At 47.2% G+C, this 18,453-nt stretch overlaps 12 non-coding genes and 1 pseudogene across 12 annotated transcripts; all 13 read left to right on the forward strand.

Annotated features, from left to right (window-relative positions):
- Nucleotides 1–267: 267 nt before the first annotated feature.
- On the forward strand, nt 268–458 carry LOC142252191 (U2 spliceosomal RNA). The gene has a single exon (XR_012725579.1). It is a non-coding gene; the product is annotated as a U2 spliceosomal RNA (small nuclear RNA).
- Nucleotides 459–1,575: 1,117 nt separating this feature from the next.
- LOC142252202 (U2 spliceosomal RNA) lies at nt 1,576–1,766 on the forward strand. The gene has a single exon (XR_012725590.1). It is a non-coding gene; the product is annotated as a U2 spliceosomal RNA (small nuclear RNA).
- Nucleotides 1,767–2,883: 1,117 nt separating this feature from the next.
- Nucleotides 2,884–3,074, forward strand: LOC142252213 (U2 spliceosomal RNA). Its single transcript, XR_012725601.1, has one exon. It is a non-coding gene; the product is annotated as a U2 spliceosomal RNA (small nuclear RNA).
- A 1,322-nt stretch (nt 3,075–4,396) lies between these two features.
- On the forward strand, nt 4,397–4,581 carry LOC142253375 (U2 spliceosomal RNA). The gene has a single exon (XR_012726670.1). It is a non-coding gene; the product is annotated as a U2 spliceosomal RNA (small nuclear RNA).
- A 1,293-nt stretch (nt 4,582–5,874) lies between these two features.
- LOC142253529 (U2 spliceosomal RNA) lies at nt 5,875–6,078 on the forward strand (annotated as a pseudogene).
- A 1,117-nt stretch (nt 6,079–7,195) lies between these two features.
- LOC142252225 (U2 spliceosomal RNA) lies at nt 7,196–7,386 on the forward strand. The gene has a single exon (XR_012725612.1). It is a non-coding gene; the product is annotated as a U2 spliceosomal RNA (small nuclear RNA).
- Nucleotides 7,387–9,305: 1,919 nt separating this feature from the next.
- Nucleotides 9,306–9,498, forward strand: LOC142252976 (U2 spliceosomal RNA). The gene has a single exon (XR_012726322.1). It is a non-coding gene; the product is annotated as a U2 spliceosomal RNA (small nuclear RNA).
- Nucleotides 9,499–10,615: 1,117 nt separating this feature from the next.
- Nucleotides 10,616–10,806, forward strand: LOC142252236 (U2 spliceosomal RNA). The gene has a single exon (XR_012725623.1). It is a non-coding gene; the product is annotated as a U2 spliceosomal RNA (small nuclear RNA).
- Nucleotides 10,807–11,923: 1,117 nt separating this feature from the next.
- LOC142252247 (U2 spliceosomal RNA) lies at nt 11,924–12,114 on the forward strand. The gene has a single exon (XR_012725634.1). It is a non-coding gene; the product is annotated as a U2 spliceosomal RNA (small nuclear RNA).
- A 1,117-nt stretch (nt 12,115–13,231) lies between these two features.
- LOC142252259 (U2 spliceosomal RNA) lies at nt 13,232–13,422 on the forward strand. Its single transcript, XR_012725645.1, has one exon. It is a non-coding gene; the product is annotated as a U2 spliceosomal RNA (small nuclear RNA).
- Nucleotides 13,423–14,539: 1,117 nt separating this feature from the next.
- Nucleotides 14,540–14,730, forward strand: LOC142252270 (U2 spliceosomal RNA). Its single transcript, XR_012725656.1, has one exon. It is a non-coding gene; the product is annotated as a U2 spliceosomal RNA (small nuclear RNA).
- Nucleotides 14,731–15,847: 1,117 nt separating this feature from the next.
- Nucleotides 15,848–16,038, forward strand: LOC142252281 (U2 spliceosomal RNA). Its single transcript, XR_012725667.1, has one exon. It is a non-coding gene; the product is annotated as a U2 spliceosomal RNA (small nuclear RNA).
- A 1,117-nt stretch (nt 16,039–17,155) lies between these two features.
- LOC142252293 (U2 spliceosomal RNA) lies at nt 17,156–17,346 on the forward strand. Its single transcript, XR_012725678.1, has one exon. It is a non-coding gene; the product is annotated as a U2 spliceosomal RNA (small nuclear RNA).
- Nucleotides 17,347–18,453: the final 1,107 nt, after the last annotated feature.

Raw genomic sequence — 18,453 nt, forward strand, 5'->3', positions numbered from 1 at the left:
TTTTGTATCGTGAATTGGAAAGACTGCAAGGGGGAGGGGAGTTGCTTGCGCCCTAAAGGAGGAGTTATTCAGATTCATTGCAGTGGGCGGCGGCTGCAAAACGCACCATTCTTCTTGTTTTTGCTCTGCAAAGCAGCCTTTTCAAGGGTTGGCTTGGGTGACAAAATGTCTTGTGTAGGCGTGGGTTTGTCTCCCTCTCGCTCTCTCTCCCTAAGATGTGTCCGGCATAGGCCAGGGTGCCACTCGAGGCCCAAACCAATTCTGGTTATCGCTTCTCGGCCTTTTGGCTAAGATCAAGTGTAGTATCTGTTCTTATCAGTTTAATATCTGATACGTCCCCTATCTGGGGACCATATATTAAATGGATTTTTAGAACAGGGAGATGGAAAAAGAGCTTGCTCTGTCCACTCCACGCATTGACCTGGTATTGCAGTACCTCCAGGAACGGTGCACCCCTTCTTAACCCAGTTTCCAAAAGCAGAACTCGATTCACCTGATTCATATTAGCCCGATTAGCGAATTGAAATGAATTTTTATCTAACACACTTTTTACTTGCTTTATTCATCCAAATAGCAAACTCATCACCACTCAACTTCACCAACTCTGCTATGTCCCGTGCAGTATCTTGTTGTCAGTCTAATCTAGATCATGTGTAATTGAATGGAATAGATCCCTTTTGGACAAAGTGGAGTCAGATGCTGCAGTGACCACAGGTGTGAGAGGATCTACAATTGGCATCTGGTGTTATCTCTCTGCTTCCACTCCAAATAAAGTTACCTGTTGTTACCTGAACGTCAAATACTAAGAATGGGCGGCCTATGAAAGAATTAGTACTTTCATTAAGTATACTAAACCGGCTAATTGGGAATAGACAAACTGTAAAAAGCCCTCTGAGAAAGCCCCTCTCTAACCTTTGTTAGTAAGCTTTTCTGTAGCCTGCCTGTTGATGTATTTTCGGTTTGAACAGTGCACAACATGAAGAGACGGAACACTGGCGGCTTGTCACAATGCCCCCCGATGACATCACAATAGCGCTGCTGCCTAGAAAACAAGCTGCGCAGAAGAAGTTGTTCTTTGGGTGGGAGGGTGGGCTAGTGGAAGGAGGGGGCAATCTCTTTTTTTCCCGGGTGGTAGGGGGATGACAGGAGAAGGGAAGCGGGTGGTGAGAAAGGTACAGAGGGCAGGGTTTGGGGGCTGGGAAGGAAAGGGAAAAGATTAGGGTTTGGGGATGATGAAAGGGCTTTCTACGGGTAAGGATGGCAAAGGGTGGCAGTGACGGAAAGTCAGGCAACCTGTCCTGTCCGTCTTTTTGTATCGTGAATTGGAAAGACTGCAAGGGGGAGGGGAGTTGCTTGCGCCCTAAAGGAGGAGTTATTCAGATTCATTGCAGTGGGCGGCGGCTGCAAAACGCACCATTCTTCTTGTTTTTGCTCTGCAAAGCAGCCTTTTCAAGGGTTGGCTTGGGTGACAAAATGTCTTGTGTAGGCGTGGGTTTGTCTCCCTCTCGCTCTCTCTCCCTAAGATGTGTCCGGCATAGGCCAGGGTGCCACTCGAGGCCCAAACCAATTCTGGTTATCGCTTCTCGGCCTTTTGGCTAAGATCAAGTGTAGTATCTGTTCTTATCAGTTTAATATCTGATACGTCCCCTATCTGGGGACCATATATTAAATGGATTTTTAGAACAGGGAGATGGAAAAAGAGCTTGCTCTGTCCACTCCACGCATTGACCTGGTATTGCAGTACCTCCAGGAACGGTGCACCCCTTCTTAACCCAGTTTCCAAAAGCAGAACTCGATTCACCTGATTCATATTAGCCCGATTAGCGAATTGAAATGAATTTTTATCTAACACACTTTTTACTTGCTTTATTCATCCAAATAGCAAACTCATCACCACTCAACTTCACCAACTCTGCTATGTCCCGTGCAGTATCTTGTTGTCAGTCTAATCTAGATCATGTGTAATTGAATGGAATAGATCCCTTTTGGACAAAGTGGAGTCAGATGCTGCAGTGACCACAGGTGTGAGAGGATCTACAATTGGCATCTGGTGTTATCTCTCTGCTTCCACTCCAAATAAAGTTACCTGTTGTTACCTGAACGTCAAATACTAAGAATGGGCGGCCTATGAAAGAATTAGTACTTTCATTAAGTATACTAAACCGGCTAATTGGGAATAGACAAACTGTAAAAAGCCCTCTGAGAAAGCCCCTCTCTAACCTTTGTTAGTAAGCTTTTCTGTAGCCTGCCTGTTGATGTATTTTCGGTTTGAACAGTGCACAACATGAAGAGACGGAACACTGGCGGCTTGTCACAATGCCCCCCGATGACATCACAATAGCGCTGCTGCCTAGAAAACAAGCTGCGCAGAAGAAGTTGTTCTTTGGGTGGGAGGGTGGGCTAGTGGAAGGAGGGGGCAATCTCTTTTTTTCCCGGGTGGTAGGGGGATGACAGGAGAAGGGAAGCGGGTGGTGAGAAAGGTACAGAGGGCAGGGTTTGGGGGCTGGGAAGGAAAGGGAAAAGATTAGGGTTTGGGGATGATGAAAGGGCTTTCTACGGGTAAGGATGGCAAAGGGTGGCAGTGACGGAAAGTCAGGCAACCTGTCCTGTCCGTCTTTTTGTATCGTGAATTGGAAAGACTGCAAGGGGGAGGGGAGTTGCTTGCGCCCTAAAGGAGGAGTTATTCAGATTCATTGCAGTGGGCGGCGGCTGCAAAACGCACCATTCTTCTTGTTTTTGCTCTGCAAAGCAGCCTTTTCAAGGGTTGGCTTGGGTGACAAAATGTCTTGTGTAGGCGTGGGTTTGTCTCCCTCTCGCTCTCTCTCCCTAAGATGTGTCCGGCATAGGCCAGGGTGCCACTCGAGGCCCAAACCAATTCTGGTTATCGCTTCTCGGCCTTTTGGCTAAGATCAAGTGTAGTATCTGTTCTTATCAGTTTAATATCTGATACGTCCCCTATCTGGGGACCATATATTAAATGGATTTTTAGAACAGGGAGATGGAAAAAGAGCTTGCTCTGTCCACTCCACGCATTGACCTGGTATTGCAGTACCTCCAGGAACGGTGCACCCCTTCTTAACCCAGTTTCCAAAAGCAGAACTCGATTCACCTGATTCATATTAGCCCGATTAGCGAATTGAAATGAATTTTTATCTAACACACTTTTTACTTGCTTTATTCATCCAAATAGCAAACTCATCACCACTCAACTTCACCAACTCTGCTATGTCCCGTGCAGTATCTTGTTGTCAGTCTAATCTAGATCATGTGTAATTGAATGGAATAGATCCCTTTTGGACAAAGTGGAGTCAGATGCTGCAGTGACCACAGGTGTGAGAGGATCTACAATTGGCATCTGGTGTTATCTCTCTGCTTCCACTCCAAATAAAGTTACCTGTTGTTACCTGAACGTCAAATACTAAGAATGGGCGGCCTATGAAAGAATTAGTACTTTCATTAAGTATACTAAACCGGCTAATTGGGAATAGACAAACTGTAAAAAGCCCTCTGAGAAAGCCCCTCTCTAACCTTTGTTAGTAAGCTTTTCTGTAGCCTGCCTGTTGATGTATTTTCGGTTTGAACAGTGCACAACATGAAGAGACGGAACACTGGCGGCTTGTCACAATGCCCCCCGATGACATCACAATAGCGCTGCTGCCTAGAAAACAAGCTGCGCAGAAGAAGTTGTTCTTTGGGTGGGAGGGTGGGCTAGTGGAAGGAGGGGGCAATCTCTTTTTTTCCCGGGTGGTAGGGGGATGACAGGAGAAGGGAAGCGGGTGGTGAGAAAGGTACAGAGGGCAGGGTTTGGGGGCTGGGAAGGAAAGGGAAAAGATTAGGGTTTGGGGATGATGAAAGGGCTTTCTACGGGTAAGGATGGCAAAGGGTGGCAGTGACGGAAAGTCAGGCAACCTGTCCTGTCCGTCTTTTTGTATCGTGAATTGGAAAGACTGCAAGGGGGAGGGGAGTTGCTTGCGCCCTAAAGGAGGAGTTATTCAGATTCATTGCAGTGGGCGGCGGCTGCAAAACGCACCATTCTTCTTGTTTTTGCTCTGCAAAGCAGCCTTTTCAAGGGTTGGCTTGGGTGACAAAATGTCTTGTGTAGGCGTGGGTTTGTCTCCCTCTCGCTCTCTCTCCCTAAGATGTGTCCGGCATAGGCCAGGGTGCCACTCGAGGCCCAAACCAATTCTGGTTATCGCTTCTCGGCCTTTTGGCTAAGATCAAGTGTAGTCCCTTCATTGGGTTTGCCTTGGTCTTGGCTGGGAGGGGCCCGGGCTTGCACAACCGCCGGCCTCGGGGATTGTTGCGCCTTTTGGTGCTTACGTCCCCTTATGGCTGGTGGTTCCTGGGCTCGGGAGGCGATCACCTGCGGCACTGCGCTTTTGTGTGGTGGCCGATGACCGTTTTCTGAAATTTGCGGATGTAATCTCATCTGTTCTTATCAGTTTAATATCTGATACGTCCCCTATCTGGGGACCATATATTAAATGGATTTTTAGAACAGGGAGATGGAAAAAGAGCTTGCTCTGTCCACTCCACGCATTGACCTGGTATTGCAGTACCTCCAGGAACGGTGCACCCCTTCTTAACCCAGTTTCCAAAAGCAGAACTCGATTCACCTGATTCATATTAGCCCGATTAGCGAATTGAAATGAATTTTTATCTAACACACTTTTTACTTGCTTTATTCATCCAAATAGCAAACTCATCACCACTCAACTTCACCAACTCTGCTATGTCCCGTGCAGTATCTTGTTGTCAGTCTAATCTAGATCATGTGTAATTGAATGGAATAGATCCCTTTTGGACAAAGTGGAGTCAGATGCTGCAGTGACCACAGGTGTGAGAGGATCTACAATTGGCATCTGGTGTTATCTCTCTGCTTCCACTCCAAATAAAGTTACCTGTTGTTACCTGAACGTCAAATACTAAGAATGGGCGGCCTATGAAAGAATTAGTACTTTCATTAAGTATACTAAACCGGCTAATTGGGAATAGACAAACTGTAAAAAGCCCTCTGAGAAAGCCCCTCTCTAACCTTTGTTAGTAAGCTTTTCTGTAGCCTGCCTGTTGATGTATTTTCGGTTTGAACAGTGCACAACATGAAGAGACGGAACACTGGCGGCTTGTCACAATGCCCCCCGATGACATCACAATAGCGCTGCTGCCTAGAAAACAAGCTGCGCAGAAGAAGTTGTTCTTTGGGTGGGAGGGTGGGCTAGTGGAAGGAGGGGGCAATCTCTTTTTTTCCCGGGTGGTAGGGGGATGACAGGAGAAGGGAAGCGGGTGGTGAGAAAGGTACAGAGGGCAGGGTTTGGGGGCTGGGAAGGAAAGGGAAAAGATTAGGGTTTGGGGATGATGAAAGGGCTTTCTACGGGTAAGGATGGCAAAGGGTGGCAGTGACGGAAACTCAGGCAACCTGTCCTGTCCGTCTTTTTGTATCGTGAATTGGAAAGACTGCAAGGGGGAGGGGAGTTGCTTGCGCCCTAAAGGAGGAGTTATTCAGATTCATTGCAGTGGGCGGCGGCTGCAAAACGCACCATTCTTCTTGTTTTTGCTCTGCAAAGCAGCCTTTTCAAGGGTTGGCTTGGGTGACAAAATGTCTTGTGTAGGCGTGGGTTTGTCTCCCTCTCGCTCTCTCTCCCTAAGATGTGTCCGGCATAGGCCAGGGTGCCACTCGAGGCCCAAACCAATTCTGGTTATCGCTTCTCGGCCTTTTGGCTAAGATCAAGTGTAGTTTGGGAGGGTACTACCTTGGTTGGTGCTGAAAGGTGCCAGGGTATTGCACAACTGCTGGCCTTGGGGGAGTGTGCATCGTAGGATGTCATAGCCCTCTTGTGACGGACAGTTACCTGGGCAACGAGAGGCGGTCACTTTATTATTTTCAAACTCATCCTTCAAAAAAAAAAAAAAAAAAAAAAAAAAAAAACTGTTCTTATCAGTTTAATATCTGATACGTCCCCTATCTGGGGACCATATATTAAATGGATTTTTAGAACAGGGAGATGGAAAAAGAGCTTGCTCTGTCCACTCCACGCATTGACCTGGTATTGCAGTACCTCCAGGAACGGTGCACCCCTTCTTAACCCAGTTTCCAAAAGCAGAACTCGATTCACCTGATTCATATTAGCCCGATTAGCGAATTGAAATGAATTTTTATCTAACACACTTTTTACTTGCTTTATTCATCCAAATAGCAAACTCATCACCACTCAACTTCACCAACTCTGCTATGTCCCGTGCAGTATCTTGTTGTCAGTCTAATCTAGATCATGTGTAATTGAATGGAATAGATCCCTTTTGGACAAAGTGGAGTCAGATGCTGCAGTGACCACAGGTGTGAGAGGATCTACAATTGGCATCTGGTGTTATCTCTCTGCTTCCACTCCAAATAAAGTTACCTGTTGTTACCTGAACGTCAAATACTAAGAATGGGCGGCCTATGAAAGAATTAGTACTTTCATTAAGTATACTAAACCGGCTAATTGGGAATAGACAAACTGTAAAAAGCCCTCTGAGAAAGCCCCTCTCTAACCTTTGTTAGTAAGCTTTTCTGTAGCCTGCCTGTTGATGTATTTTCGGTTTGAACAGTGCACAACATGAAGAGACGGAACACTGGCGGCTTGTCACAATGCCCCCCGATGACATCACAATAGCGCTGCTGCCTAGAAAACAAGCTGCGCAGAAGAAGTTGTTCTTTGGGTGGGAGGGTGGGCTAGTGGAAGGAGGGGGCAATCTCTTTTTTTCCCGGGTGGTAGGGGGATGACAGGAGAAGGGAAGCGGGTGGTGAGAAAGGTACAGAGGGCAGGGTTTGGGGGCTGGGAAGGAAAGGGAAAAGATTAGGGTTTGGGGATGATGAAAGGGCTTTCTACGGGTAAGGATGGCAAAGGGTGGCAGTGACGGAAAGTCAGGCAACCTGTCCTGTCCGTCTTTTTGTATCGTGAATTGGAAAGACTGCAAGGGGGAGGGGAGTTGCTTGCGCCCTAAAGGAGGAGTTATTCAGATTCATTGCAGTGGGCGGCGGCTGCAAAACGCACCATTCTTCTTGTTTTTGCTCTGCAAAGCAGCCTTTTCAAGGGTTGGCTTGGGTGACAAAATGTCTTGTGTAGGCGTGGGTTTGTCTCCCTCTCGCTCTCTCTCCCTAAGATGTGTCCGGCATAGGCCAGGGTGCCACTCGAGGCCCAAACCAATTCTGGTTATCGCTTCTCGGCCTTTTGGCTAAGATCAAGTGTAGTATCTGTTCTTATCAGTTTAATATCTGATACGTCCCCTATCTGGGGACCATATATTAAATGGATTTTTAGAACAGGGAGATGGAAAAAGAGCTTGCTCTGTCCACTCCACGCATTGACCTGGTATTGCAGTACCTCCAGGAACGGTGCACCCCTTCTTAACCCAGTTTCCAAAAGCAGAACTCGATTCACCTGATTCATATTAGCCCGATTAGCGAATTGAAATGAATTTTTATCTAACACACTTTTTACTTGCTTTATTCATCCAAATAGCAAACTCATCACCACTCAACTTCACCAACTCTGCTATGTCCCGTGCAGTATCTTGTTGTCAGTCTAATCTAGATCATGTGTAATTGAATGGAATAGATCCCTTTTGGACAAAGTGGAGTCAGATGCTGCAGTGACCACAGGTGTGAGAGGATCTACAATTGGCATCTGGTGTTATCTCTCTGCTTCCACTCCAAATAAAGTTACCTGTTGTTACCTGAACGTCAAATACTAAGAATGGGCGGCCTATGAAAGAATTAGTACTTTCATTAAGTATACTAAACCGGCTAATTGGGAATAGACAAACTGTAAAAAGCCCTCTGAGAAAGCCCCTCTCTAACCTTTGTTAGTAAGCTTTTCTGTAGCCTGCCTGTTGATGTATTTTCGGTTTGAACAGTGCACAACATGAAGAGACGGAACACTGGCGGCTTGTCACAATGCCCCCCGATGACATCACAATAGCGCTGCTGCCTAGAAAACAAGCTGCGCAGAAGAAGTTGTTCTTTGGGTGGGAGGGTGGGCTAGTGGAAGGAGGGGGCAATCTCTTTTTTTCCCGGGTGGTAGGGGGATGACAGGAGAAGGGAAGCGGGTGGTGAGAAAGGTACAGAGGGCAGGGTTTGGGGGCTGGGAAGGAAAGGGAAAAGATTAGGGTTTGGGGATGATGAAAGGGCTTTCTACGGGTAAGGATGGCAAAGGGTGGCAGTGACGGAAAGTCAGGCAACCTGTCCTGTCCGTCTTTTTGTATCGTGAATTGGAAAGACTGCAAGGGGGAGGGGAGTTGCTTGCGCCCTAAAGGAGGAGTTATTCAGATTCATTGCAGTGGGCGGCGGCTGCAAAACGCACCATTCTTCTTGTTTTTGCTCTGCAAAGCAGCCTTTTCAAGGGTTGGCTTGGGTGACAAAATGTCTTGTGTAGGCGTGGGTTTGTCTCCCTCTCGCTCTCTCTCCCTAAGATGTGTCCGGCATAGGCCAGGGTGCCACTCGAGGCCCAAACCAATTCTGGTTATCGCTTCTCGGCCTTTTGGCTAAGATCAAGTGTAGTGTTGTTCGAAGAGATGGTTTAAGCTCCAGGCCACCTTAGTACAATGATACAATGCACACTGGAAGGTTGCGCTTGCTAGTACTCTGGGTGGATAGTATATTCATCTAGAGGAAAACATGGCCCTACCAGGATCGAGGCTATTAGACTGAGTAAGGGTGGGGGGCTATGGTACAACGTGCCCCAGGACTGACGACCCTGGAGTGAGTCTGAGCTTGCTGGCTTGGGACCCCGGCAAGCCTTGGGCTCTGTAGCACACCGTACCTTGCCTTTTCATACTTTTTGAGCATATTACCCTATCCCGGCCTTCTGGCTAGGAAGGGAAATTTTTATAATCCCAGTCGGAGGTCTGGTCAGCTTTGGGCTGAGAAACTAACACCCGGTTGGAGGTCTGGCTCAGCTTCGGCTGAGAAACCAACACCCGGTTGGAGGTCTGGGTCAGCTTCGGCTGAGAAACCAACACCCGGTTGGAGGTCCGGTTAGCCTTGGGCTGAGAAACCAACACCGGTTGACGGTCCGGGCAGTTTCGGCTGCGAAACCAACAACTAGTAGCTCTCTACTCCACTTGGGTAAGATGCCTGGGTGGACGCTGGGAGCAACGACAAGGCTCAACCAGGCTTCGGCTTGGGGGAGCACCGAAGATCCCTGACCCTTGCTGTGGCCTTCTGGCTCGGAGGGACGGGGTTGATTTTTGGGGACCCTCTCCTCACGGTGGGGTCCACACGAATCCTAGCCTTTGCACTGTTTTTGGTGTGACTTCGGTCATGCATTTTTTGTGGTGCTTTGGAAAGCTTCATTAAATCAAAAATCTGTTCTTATCAGTTTAATATCTGATACGTCCCCTATCTGGGGACCATATATTAAATGGATTTTTAGAACAGGGAGATGGAAAAAGAGCTTGCTCTGTCCACTCCACGCATTGACCTGGTATTGCAGTACCTCCAGGAACGGTGCACCCCTTCTTAACCCAGTTTCCAAAAGCAGAACTCGATTCACCTGATTCATATTAGCCCGATTAGCGAATTGAAATGAATTTTTATCTAACACACTTTTTACTTGCTTTATTCATCCAAATAGCAAACTCATCACCACTCAACTTCACCAACTCTGCTATGTCCCGTGCAGTATCTTGTTGTCAGTCTAATCTAGATCATGTGTAATTGAATGGAATAGATCCCTTTTGGACAAAGTGGAGTCAGATGCTGCAGTGACCACAGGTGTGAGAGGATCTACAATTGGCATCTGGTGTTATCTCTCTGCTTCCACTCCAAATAAAGTTACCTGTTGTTACCTGAACGTCAAATACTAAGAATGGGCGGCCTATGAAAGAATTAGTACTTTCATTAAGTATACTAAACCGGCTAATTGGGAATAGACAAACTGTAAAAAGCCCTCTGAGAAAGCCCCTCTCTAACCTTTGTTAGTAAGCTTTTCTGTAGCCTGCCTGTTGATGTATTTTCGGTTTGAACAGTGCACAACATGAAGAGACGGAACACTGGCGGCTTGTCACAATGCCCCCCGATGACATCACAATAGCGCTGCTGCCTAGAAAACAAGCTGCGCAGAAGAAGTTGTTCTTTGGGTGGGAGGGTGGGCTAGTGGAAGGAGGGGGCAATCTCTTTTTTTCCCGGGTGGTAGGGGGATGACAGGAGAAGGGAAGCGGGTGGTGAGAAAGGTACAGAGGGCAGGGTTTGGGGGCTGGGAAGGAAAGGGAAAAGATTAGGGTTTGGGGATGATGAAAGGGCTTTCTACGGGTAAGGATGGCAAAGGGTGGCAGTGACGGAAAGTCAGGCAACCTGTCCTGTCCGTCTTTTTGTATCGTGAATTGGAAAGACTGCAAGGGGGAGGGGAGTTGCTTGCGCCCTAAAGGAGGAGTTATTCAGATTCATTGCAGTGGGCGGCGGCTGCAAAACGCACCATTCTTCTTGTTTTTGCTCTGCAAAGCAGCCTTTTCAAGGGTTGGCTTGGGTGACAAAATGTCTTGTGTAGGCGTGGGTTTGTCTCCCTCTCGCTCTCTCTCCCTAAGATGTGTCCGGCATAGGCCAGGGTGCCACTCGAGGCCCAAACCAATTCTGGTTATCGCTTCTCGGCCTTTTGGCTAAGATCAAGTGTAGTATCTGTTCTTATCAGTTTAATATCTGATACGTCCCCTATCTGGGGACCATATATTAAATGGATTTTTAGAACAGGGAGATGGAAAAAGAGCTTGCTCTGTCCACTCCACGCATTGACCTGGTATTGCAGTACCTCCAGGAACGGTGCACCCCTTCTTAACCCAGTTTCCAAAAGCAGAACTCGATTCACCTGATTCATATTAGCCCGATTAGCGAATTGAAATGAATTTTTATCTAACACACTTTTTACTTGCTTTATTCATCCAAATAGCAAACTCATCACCACTCAACTTCACCAACTCTGCTATGTCCCGTGCAGTATCTTGTTGTCAGTCTAATCTAGATCATGTGTAATTGAATGGAATAGATCCCTTTTGGACAAAGTGGAGTCAGATGCTGCAGTGACCACAGGTGTGAGAGGATCTACAATTGGCATCTGGTGTTATCTCTCTGCTTCCACTCCAAATAAAGTTACCTGTTGTTACCTGAACGTCAAATACTAAGAATGGGCGACCTATGAAAGAATTAGTACTTTCATTAAGTATACTAAACCGGCTAATTGGGAATAGACAAACTGTAAAAAGCCCTCTGAGAAAGCCCCTCTCTAACCTTTGTTAGTAAGCTTTTCTGTAGCCTGCCTGTTGATGTATTTTCGGTTTGAACAGTGCACAACATGAAGAGACGGAACACTGGCGGCTTGTCACAATGCCCCCCGATGACATCACAATAGCGCTGCTGCCTAGAAAACAAGCTGCGCAGAAGAAGTTGTTCTTTGGGTGGGAGGGTGGGCTAGTGGAAGGAGGGGGCAATCTCTTTTTTTCCCGGGTGGTAGGGGGATGACAGGAGAAGGGAAGCGGGTGGTGAGAAAGGTACAGAGGGCAGGGTTTGGGGGCTGGGAAGGAAAGGGAAAAGATTAGGGTTTGGGGATGATGAAAGGGCTTTCTACGGGTAAGGATGGCAAAGGGTGGCAGTGACGGAAAGTCAGGCAACCTGTCCTGTCCGTCTTTTTGTATCGTGAATTGGAAAGACTGCAAGGGGGAGGGGAGTTGCTTGCGCCCTAAAGGAGGAGTTATTCAGATTCATTGCAGTGGGCGGCGGCTGCAAAACGCACCATTCTTCTTGTTTTTGCTCTGCAAAGCAGCCTTTTCAAGGGTTGGCTTGGGTGACAAAATGTCTTGTGTAGGCGTGGGTTTGTCTCCCTCTCGCTCTCTCTCCCTAAGATGTGTCCGGCATAGGCCAGGGTGCCACTCGAGGCCCAAACCAATTCTGGTTATCGCTTCTCGGCCTTTTGGCTAAGATCAAGTGTAGTATCTGTTCTTATCAGTTTAATATCTGATACGTCCCCTATCTGGGGACCATATATTAAATGGATTTTTAGAACAGGGAGATGGAAAAAGAGCTTGCTCTGTCCACTCCACGCATTGACCTGGTATTGCAGTACCTCCAGGAACGGTGCACCCCTTCTTAACCCAGTTTCCAAAAGCAGAACTCGATTCACCTGATTCATATTAGCCCGATTAGCGAATTGAAATGAATTTTTATCTAACACACTTTTTACTTGCTTTATTCATCCAAATAGCAAACTCATCACCACTCAACTTCACCAACTCTGCTATGTCCCGTGCAGTATCTTGTTGTCAGTCTAATCTAGATCATGTGTAATTGAATGGAATAGATCCCTTTTGGACAAAGTGGAGTCAGATGCTGCAGTGACCACAGGTGTGAGAGGATCTACAATTGGCATCTGGTGTTATCTCTCTGCTTCCACTCCAAATAAAGTTACCTGTTGTTACCTGAACGTCAAATACTAAGAATGGGCGGCCTATGAAAGAATTAGTACTTTCATTAAGTATACTAAACCGGCTAATTGGGAATAGACAAACTGTAAAAAGCCCTCTGAGAAAGCCCCTCTCTAACCTTTGTTAGTAAGCTTTTCTGTAGCCTGCCTGTTGATGTATTTTCGGTTTGAACAGTGCACAACATGAAGAGACGGAACACTGGCGGCTTGTCACAATGCCCCCCGATGACATCACAATAGCGCTGCTGCCTAGAAAACAAGCTGCGCAGAAGAAGTTGTTCTTTGGGTGGGAGGGTGGGCTAGTGGAAGGAGGGGGCAATCTCTTTTTTTCCCGGGTGGTAGGGGGATGACAGGAGAAGGGAAGCGGGTGGTGAGAAAGGTACAGAGGGCAGGGTTTGGGGGCTGGGAAGGAAAGGGAAAAGATTAGGGTTTGGGGATGATGAAAGGGCTTTCTACGGGTAAGGATGGCAAAGGGTGGCAGTGACGGAAAGTCAGGCAACCTGTCCTGTCCGTCTTTTTGTATCGTGAATTGGAAAGACTGCAAGGGGGAGGGGAGTTGCTTGCGCCCTAAAGGAGGAGTTATTCAGATTCATTGCAGTGGGCGGCGGCTGCAAAACGCACCATTCTTCTTGTTTTTGCTCTGCAAAGCAGCCTTTTCAAGGGTTGGCTTGGGTGACAAAATGTCTTGTGTAGGCGTGGGTTTGTCTCCCTCTCGCTCTCTCTCCCTAAGATGTGTCCGGCATAGGCCAGGGTGCCACTCGAGGCCCAAACCAATTCTGGTTATCGCTTCTCGGCCTTTTGGCTAAGATCAAGTGTAGTATCTGTTCTTATCAGTTTAATATCTGATACGTCCCCTATCTGGGGACCATATATTAAATGGATTTTTAGAACAGGGAGATGGAAAAAGAGCTTGCTCTGTCCACTCCACGCATTGACCTGGTATTGCAGTACCTCCAGGAACGGTGCACCCCTTCTTAACCCAGTTTCCAAAAGCAGAACTCGATTCACCTGATTCATATTAGCCCGATTAGCGAATTGAAATGAATTTTTATCTAACACACTTTTTACTTGCTTTATTCATCCAAATAGCAAACTCATCACCACTCAACTTCACCAACTCTGCTATGTCCCGTGCAGTATCTTGTTGTCAGTCTAATCTAGATCATGTGTAATTGAATGGAATAGATCCCTTTTGGACAAAGTGGAGTCAGATGCTGCAGTGACCACAGGTGTGAGAGGATCTACAATTGGCATCTGGTGTTATCTCTCTGCTTCCACTCCAAATAAAGTTACCTGTTGTTACCTGAACGTCAAATACTAAGAATGGGCGGCCTATGAAAGAATTAGTACTTTCATTAAGTATACTAAACCGGCTAATTGGGAATAGACAAACTGTAAAAAGCCCTCTGAGAAAGCCCCTCTCTAACCTTTGTTAGTAAGCTTTTCTGTAGCCTGCCTGTTGATGTATTTTCGGTTTGAACAGTGCACAACATGAAGAGACGGAACACTGGCGGCTTGTCACAATGCCCCCCGATGACATCACAATAGCGCTGCTGCCTAGAAAACAAGCTGCGCAGAAGAAGTTGTTCTTTGGGTGGGAGGGTGGGCTAGTGGAAGGAGGGGGCAATCTCTTTTTTTCCCGGGTGGTAGGGGGATGACAGGAGAAGGGAAGCGGGTGGTGAGAAAGGTACAGAGGGCAGGGTTTGGGGGCTGGGAAGGAAAGGGAAAAGATTAGGGTTTGGTGATGATGAAAGGGCTTTCTACGGGTAAGGATGGCAAAGGGTGGCAGTGACGGAAAGTCAGGCAACCTGTCCTGTCCGTCTTTTTGTATCGTGAATTGGAAAGACTGCAAGGGGGAGGGGAGTTGCTTGCGCCCTAAAGGAGGAGTTATTCAGATTCATTGCAGTGGGCGGCGGCTGCAAAACGCACCATTCTTCTTGTTTTTGCTCTGCAAAGCAGCCTTTTCAAGGGTTGGCTTGGGTGACAAAATGTCTTGTGTAGGCGTGGGTTTGTCTCCCTCTCGCTCTCTCTCCCTAAGATGTGTCCGGCATAGGCCAGGGTGCCACTCGAGGCCCAAACCAATTCTGGTTATCGCTTCTCGGCCTTTTGGCTAAGATCAAGTGTAGTATCTGTTCTTATCAGTTTAATATCTGATACGTCCCCTATCTGGGGACCATATATTAAATGGATTTTTAGAACAGGGAGATGGAAAAAGAGCTTGCTCTGTCCACTCCACGCATTGACCTGGTATTGCAGTACCTCCAGGAACGGTGCACCCCTTCTTAACCCAGTTTCCAAAAGCAGAACTCGATTCACCTGATTCATATTAGCCCGATTAGCGAATTGAAATGAATTTTTATCTAACACACTTTTTACTTGCTTTATTCATCCAAATAGCAAACTCATCACCACTCAACTTCACCAACTCTGCTATGTCCCGTGCAGTATCTTGTTGTCAGTCTAATCTAGATCATGTGTAATTGAATGGAATAGATCCCTTTTGGACAAAGTGGAGTCAGATGCTGCAGTGACCACAGGTGTGAGAGGATCTACAATTGGCATCTGGTGTTATCTCTCTGCTTCCACTCCAAATAAAGTTACCTGTTGTTACCTGAACGTCAAATACTAAGAATGGGCGGCCTATGAAAGAATTAGTACTTTCATTAAGTATACTAAACCGGCTAATTGGGAATAGACAAACTGTAAAAAGCCCTCTGAGAAAGCCCCTCTCTAACCTTTGTTAGTAAGCTTTTCTGTAGCCTGCCTGTTGATGTATTTTCGGTTTGAACAGTGCACAACATGAAGAGACGGAACACTGGCGGCTTGTCACAATGCCCCCCGATGACATCACAATAGCGCTGCTGCCTAGAAAACAAGCTGCGCAGAAGAAGTTGTTCTTTGGGTGGGAGGGTGGGCTAGTGGAAGGAGGGGGCAATCTCTTTTTTTCCCGGGTGGTAGGGGGATGACAGGAGAAGGGAAGCGGGTGGTGAGAAAGGTACAGAGGGCAGGGTTTGGGGGCTGGGAAGGAAAGGGAAAAGATTAGGGTTTGGGGATGATGAAAGGGCTTTCTACGGGTAAGGATGGCAAAGGGTGGCAGTGACGGAAAGTCAGGCAACCTGTCCTGTCCGTCTTTTTGTATCGTGAATTGGAAAGACTGCAAGGGGGAGGGGAGTTGCTTGCGCCCTAAAGGAGGAGTTATTCAGATTCATTGCAGTGGGCGGCGGCTGCAAAACGCACCATTCTTCTTGTTTTTGCTCTGCAAAGCAGCCTTTTCAAGGGTTGGCTTGGGTGACAAAATGTCTTGTGTAGGCGTGGGTTTGTCTCCCTCTCGCTCTCTCTCCCTAAGATGTGTCCGGCATAGGCCAGGGTGCCACTCGAGGCCCAAACCAATTCTGGTTATCGCTTCTCGGCCTTTTGGCTAAGATCAAGTGTAGTATCTGTTCTTATCAGTTTAATATCTGATACGTCCCCTATCTGGGGACCATATATTAAATGGATTTTTAGAACAGGGAGATGGAAAAAGAGCTTGCTCTGTCCACTCCACGCATTGACCTGGTATTGCAGTACCTCCAGGAACGGTGCACCCCTTCTTAACCCAGTTTCCAAAAGCAGAACTCGATTCACCTGATTCATATTAGCCCGATTAGCGAATTGAAATGAATTTTTATCTAACACACTTTTTACTTGCTTTATTCATCCAAATAGCAAACTCATCACCACTCAACTTCACCAACTCTGCTATGTCCCGTGCAGTATCTTGTTGTCAGTCTAATCTAGATCATGTGTAATTGAATGGAATAGATCCCTTTTGGACAAAGTGGAGTCAGATGCTGCAGTGACCACAGGTGTGAGAGGATCTACAATTGGCATCTGGTGTTATCTCTCTGCTTCCACTCCAAATAAAGTTACCTGTTGTTACCTGAACGTCAAATACTAAGAATGGGCGGCCTATGAAAGAATTAGTACTTTCATTAAGTATACTAAACCGGCTAATTGGGAATAGACAAACTGTAAAAAGCCCTCTGAGAAAGCCCCTCTCTAACCTTTGTTAGTAAGCTTTTCTGTAGCCTGCCTGTTGATGTATTTTCGGTTTGAACAGTGCACAACATGAAGAGACGGAACACTGGCGGCTTGTCACAATGCCCCCCGATGACATCACAATAGCGCTGCTGCCTAGAAAACAAGCTGCGCAGAAGAAGTTGTTCTTTGGGTGGGAGGGTGGGCTAGTGGAAGGAGGGGGCAATCTCTTTTTTTCCCGGGTGGTAGGGGGATGACAGGAGAAGGGAAGCGGGTGGTGAGAAAGGTACAGAGGGCAGGGTTTGGGGGCTGGGAAGGAAAGGGAAAAGATTAGGGTTTGGGGATGATGAAAGGGCTTTCTACGGGTAAGGATGGCAAAGGGTGGCAGTGACGGAAAGTCAGGCAACCTGTCCTGTCCGTCTTTTTGTATCGTGAATTGGAAAGACTGCAAGGGGGAGGGGAGTTGCTTGCGCCCTAAAGGAGGAGTTATTCAGATTCATTGCAGTGGGCGGCGGCTGCAAAACGCACCATTCTTCTTGTTTTTGCTCTGCAAAGCAGCCTTTTCAAGGGTTGGCTTGGGTGACAAAATGTCTTGTGTAGGCGTGGGTTTGTCTCCCTCTCGCTCTCTCTCCCTAAGATGTGTCCGGCATAGGCCAGGGTGCCACTCGAGGCCCAAACCAATTCTGGTTATCGCTTCTCGGCCTTTTGGCTAAGATCAAGTGTAGTATCTGTTCTTATCAGTTTAATATCTGATACGTCCCCTATCTGGGGACCATATATTAAATGGATTTTTAGAACAGGGAGATGGAAAAAGAGCTTGCTCTGTCCACTCCACGCATTGACCTGGTATTGCAGTACCTCCAGGAACGGTGCACCCCTTCTTAACCCAGTTTCCAAAAGCAGAACTCGATTCACCTGATTCATATTAGCCCGATTAGCGAATTGAAATGAATTTTTATCTAACACACTTTTTACTTGCTTTATTCATCCAAATAGCAAACTCATCACCACTCAACTTCACCAACTCTGCTATGTCCCGTGCAGTATCTTGTTGTCAGTCTAATCTAGATCATGTGTAATTGAATGGAATAGATCCCTTTTGGACAAAGTGGAGTCAGATGCTGCAGTGACCACAGGTGTGAGAGGATCTACAATTGGCATCTGGTGTTATCTCTCTGCTTCCACTCCAAATAAAGTTACCTGTTGTTACCTGAACGTCAAATACTAAGAATGGGCGGCCTATGAAAGAATTAGTACTTTCATTAAGTATACTAAACCGGCTAATTGGGAATAGACAAACTGTAAAAAGCCCTCTGAGAAAGCCCCTCTCTAACCTTTGTTAGTAAGCTTTTCTGTAGCCTGCCTGTTGATGTATTTTCGGTTTGAACAGTGCACAACATGAAGAGACGGAACACTGGCGGCTTGTCACAATGCCCCCCGATGACATCACAATAGCGCTGCTGCCTAGAAAACAAGCTGCGCAGAAGAAGTTGTTCTTTGGGTGGGAGGGTGGGCTAGTGGAAGGAGGGGGCAATCTCTTTTTTTCCCGGGTGGTAGGGGGATGACAGGAGAAGGGAAGCGGGTGGTGAGAAAGGTACAGAGGGCAGGGTTTGGGGGCTGGGAAGGAAAGGGAAAAGATTAGGGTTTGGGGATGATGAAAGGGCTTTCTACGGGTAAGGATGGCAAAGGGTGGCAGTGACGGAAAGTCAGGCAACCTGTCCTGTCCGTCTTTTTGTATCGTGAATTGGAAAGACTGCAAGGGGGAGGGGAGTTGCTTGCGCCCTAAAGGAGGAGTTATTCAGATTCATTGCAGTGGGCGGCGGCTGCAAAACGCACCATTCTTCTTGTTTTTGCTCTGCAAAGCAGCCTTTTCAAGGGTTGGCTTGGGTGACAAAATGTCTTGTGTAGGCGTGGGTTTGTCTCCCTCTCGCTCTCTCTCCCTAAGATGTGTCCGGCATAGGCCAGGGTGCCACTCGAGGCCCAAACC

The sequence above is a fragment of the Anomaloglossus baeobatrachus genome, chromosome 9, assembly GCF_048569485.1.
Source record: "Anomaloglossus baeobatrachus isolate aAnoBae1 chromosome 9, aAnoBae1.hap1, whole genome shotgun sequence".
NCBI classification, from domain to species: domain Eukaryota; kingdom Metazoa; phylum Chordata; class Amphibia; order Anura; family Aromobatidae; genus Anomaloglossus; species Anomaloglossus baeobatrachus.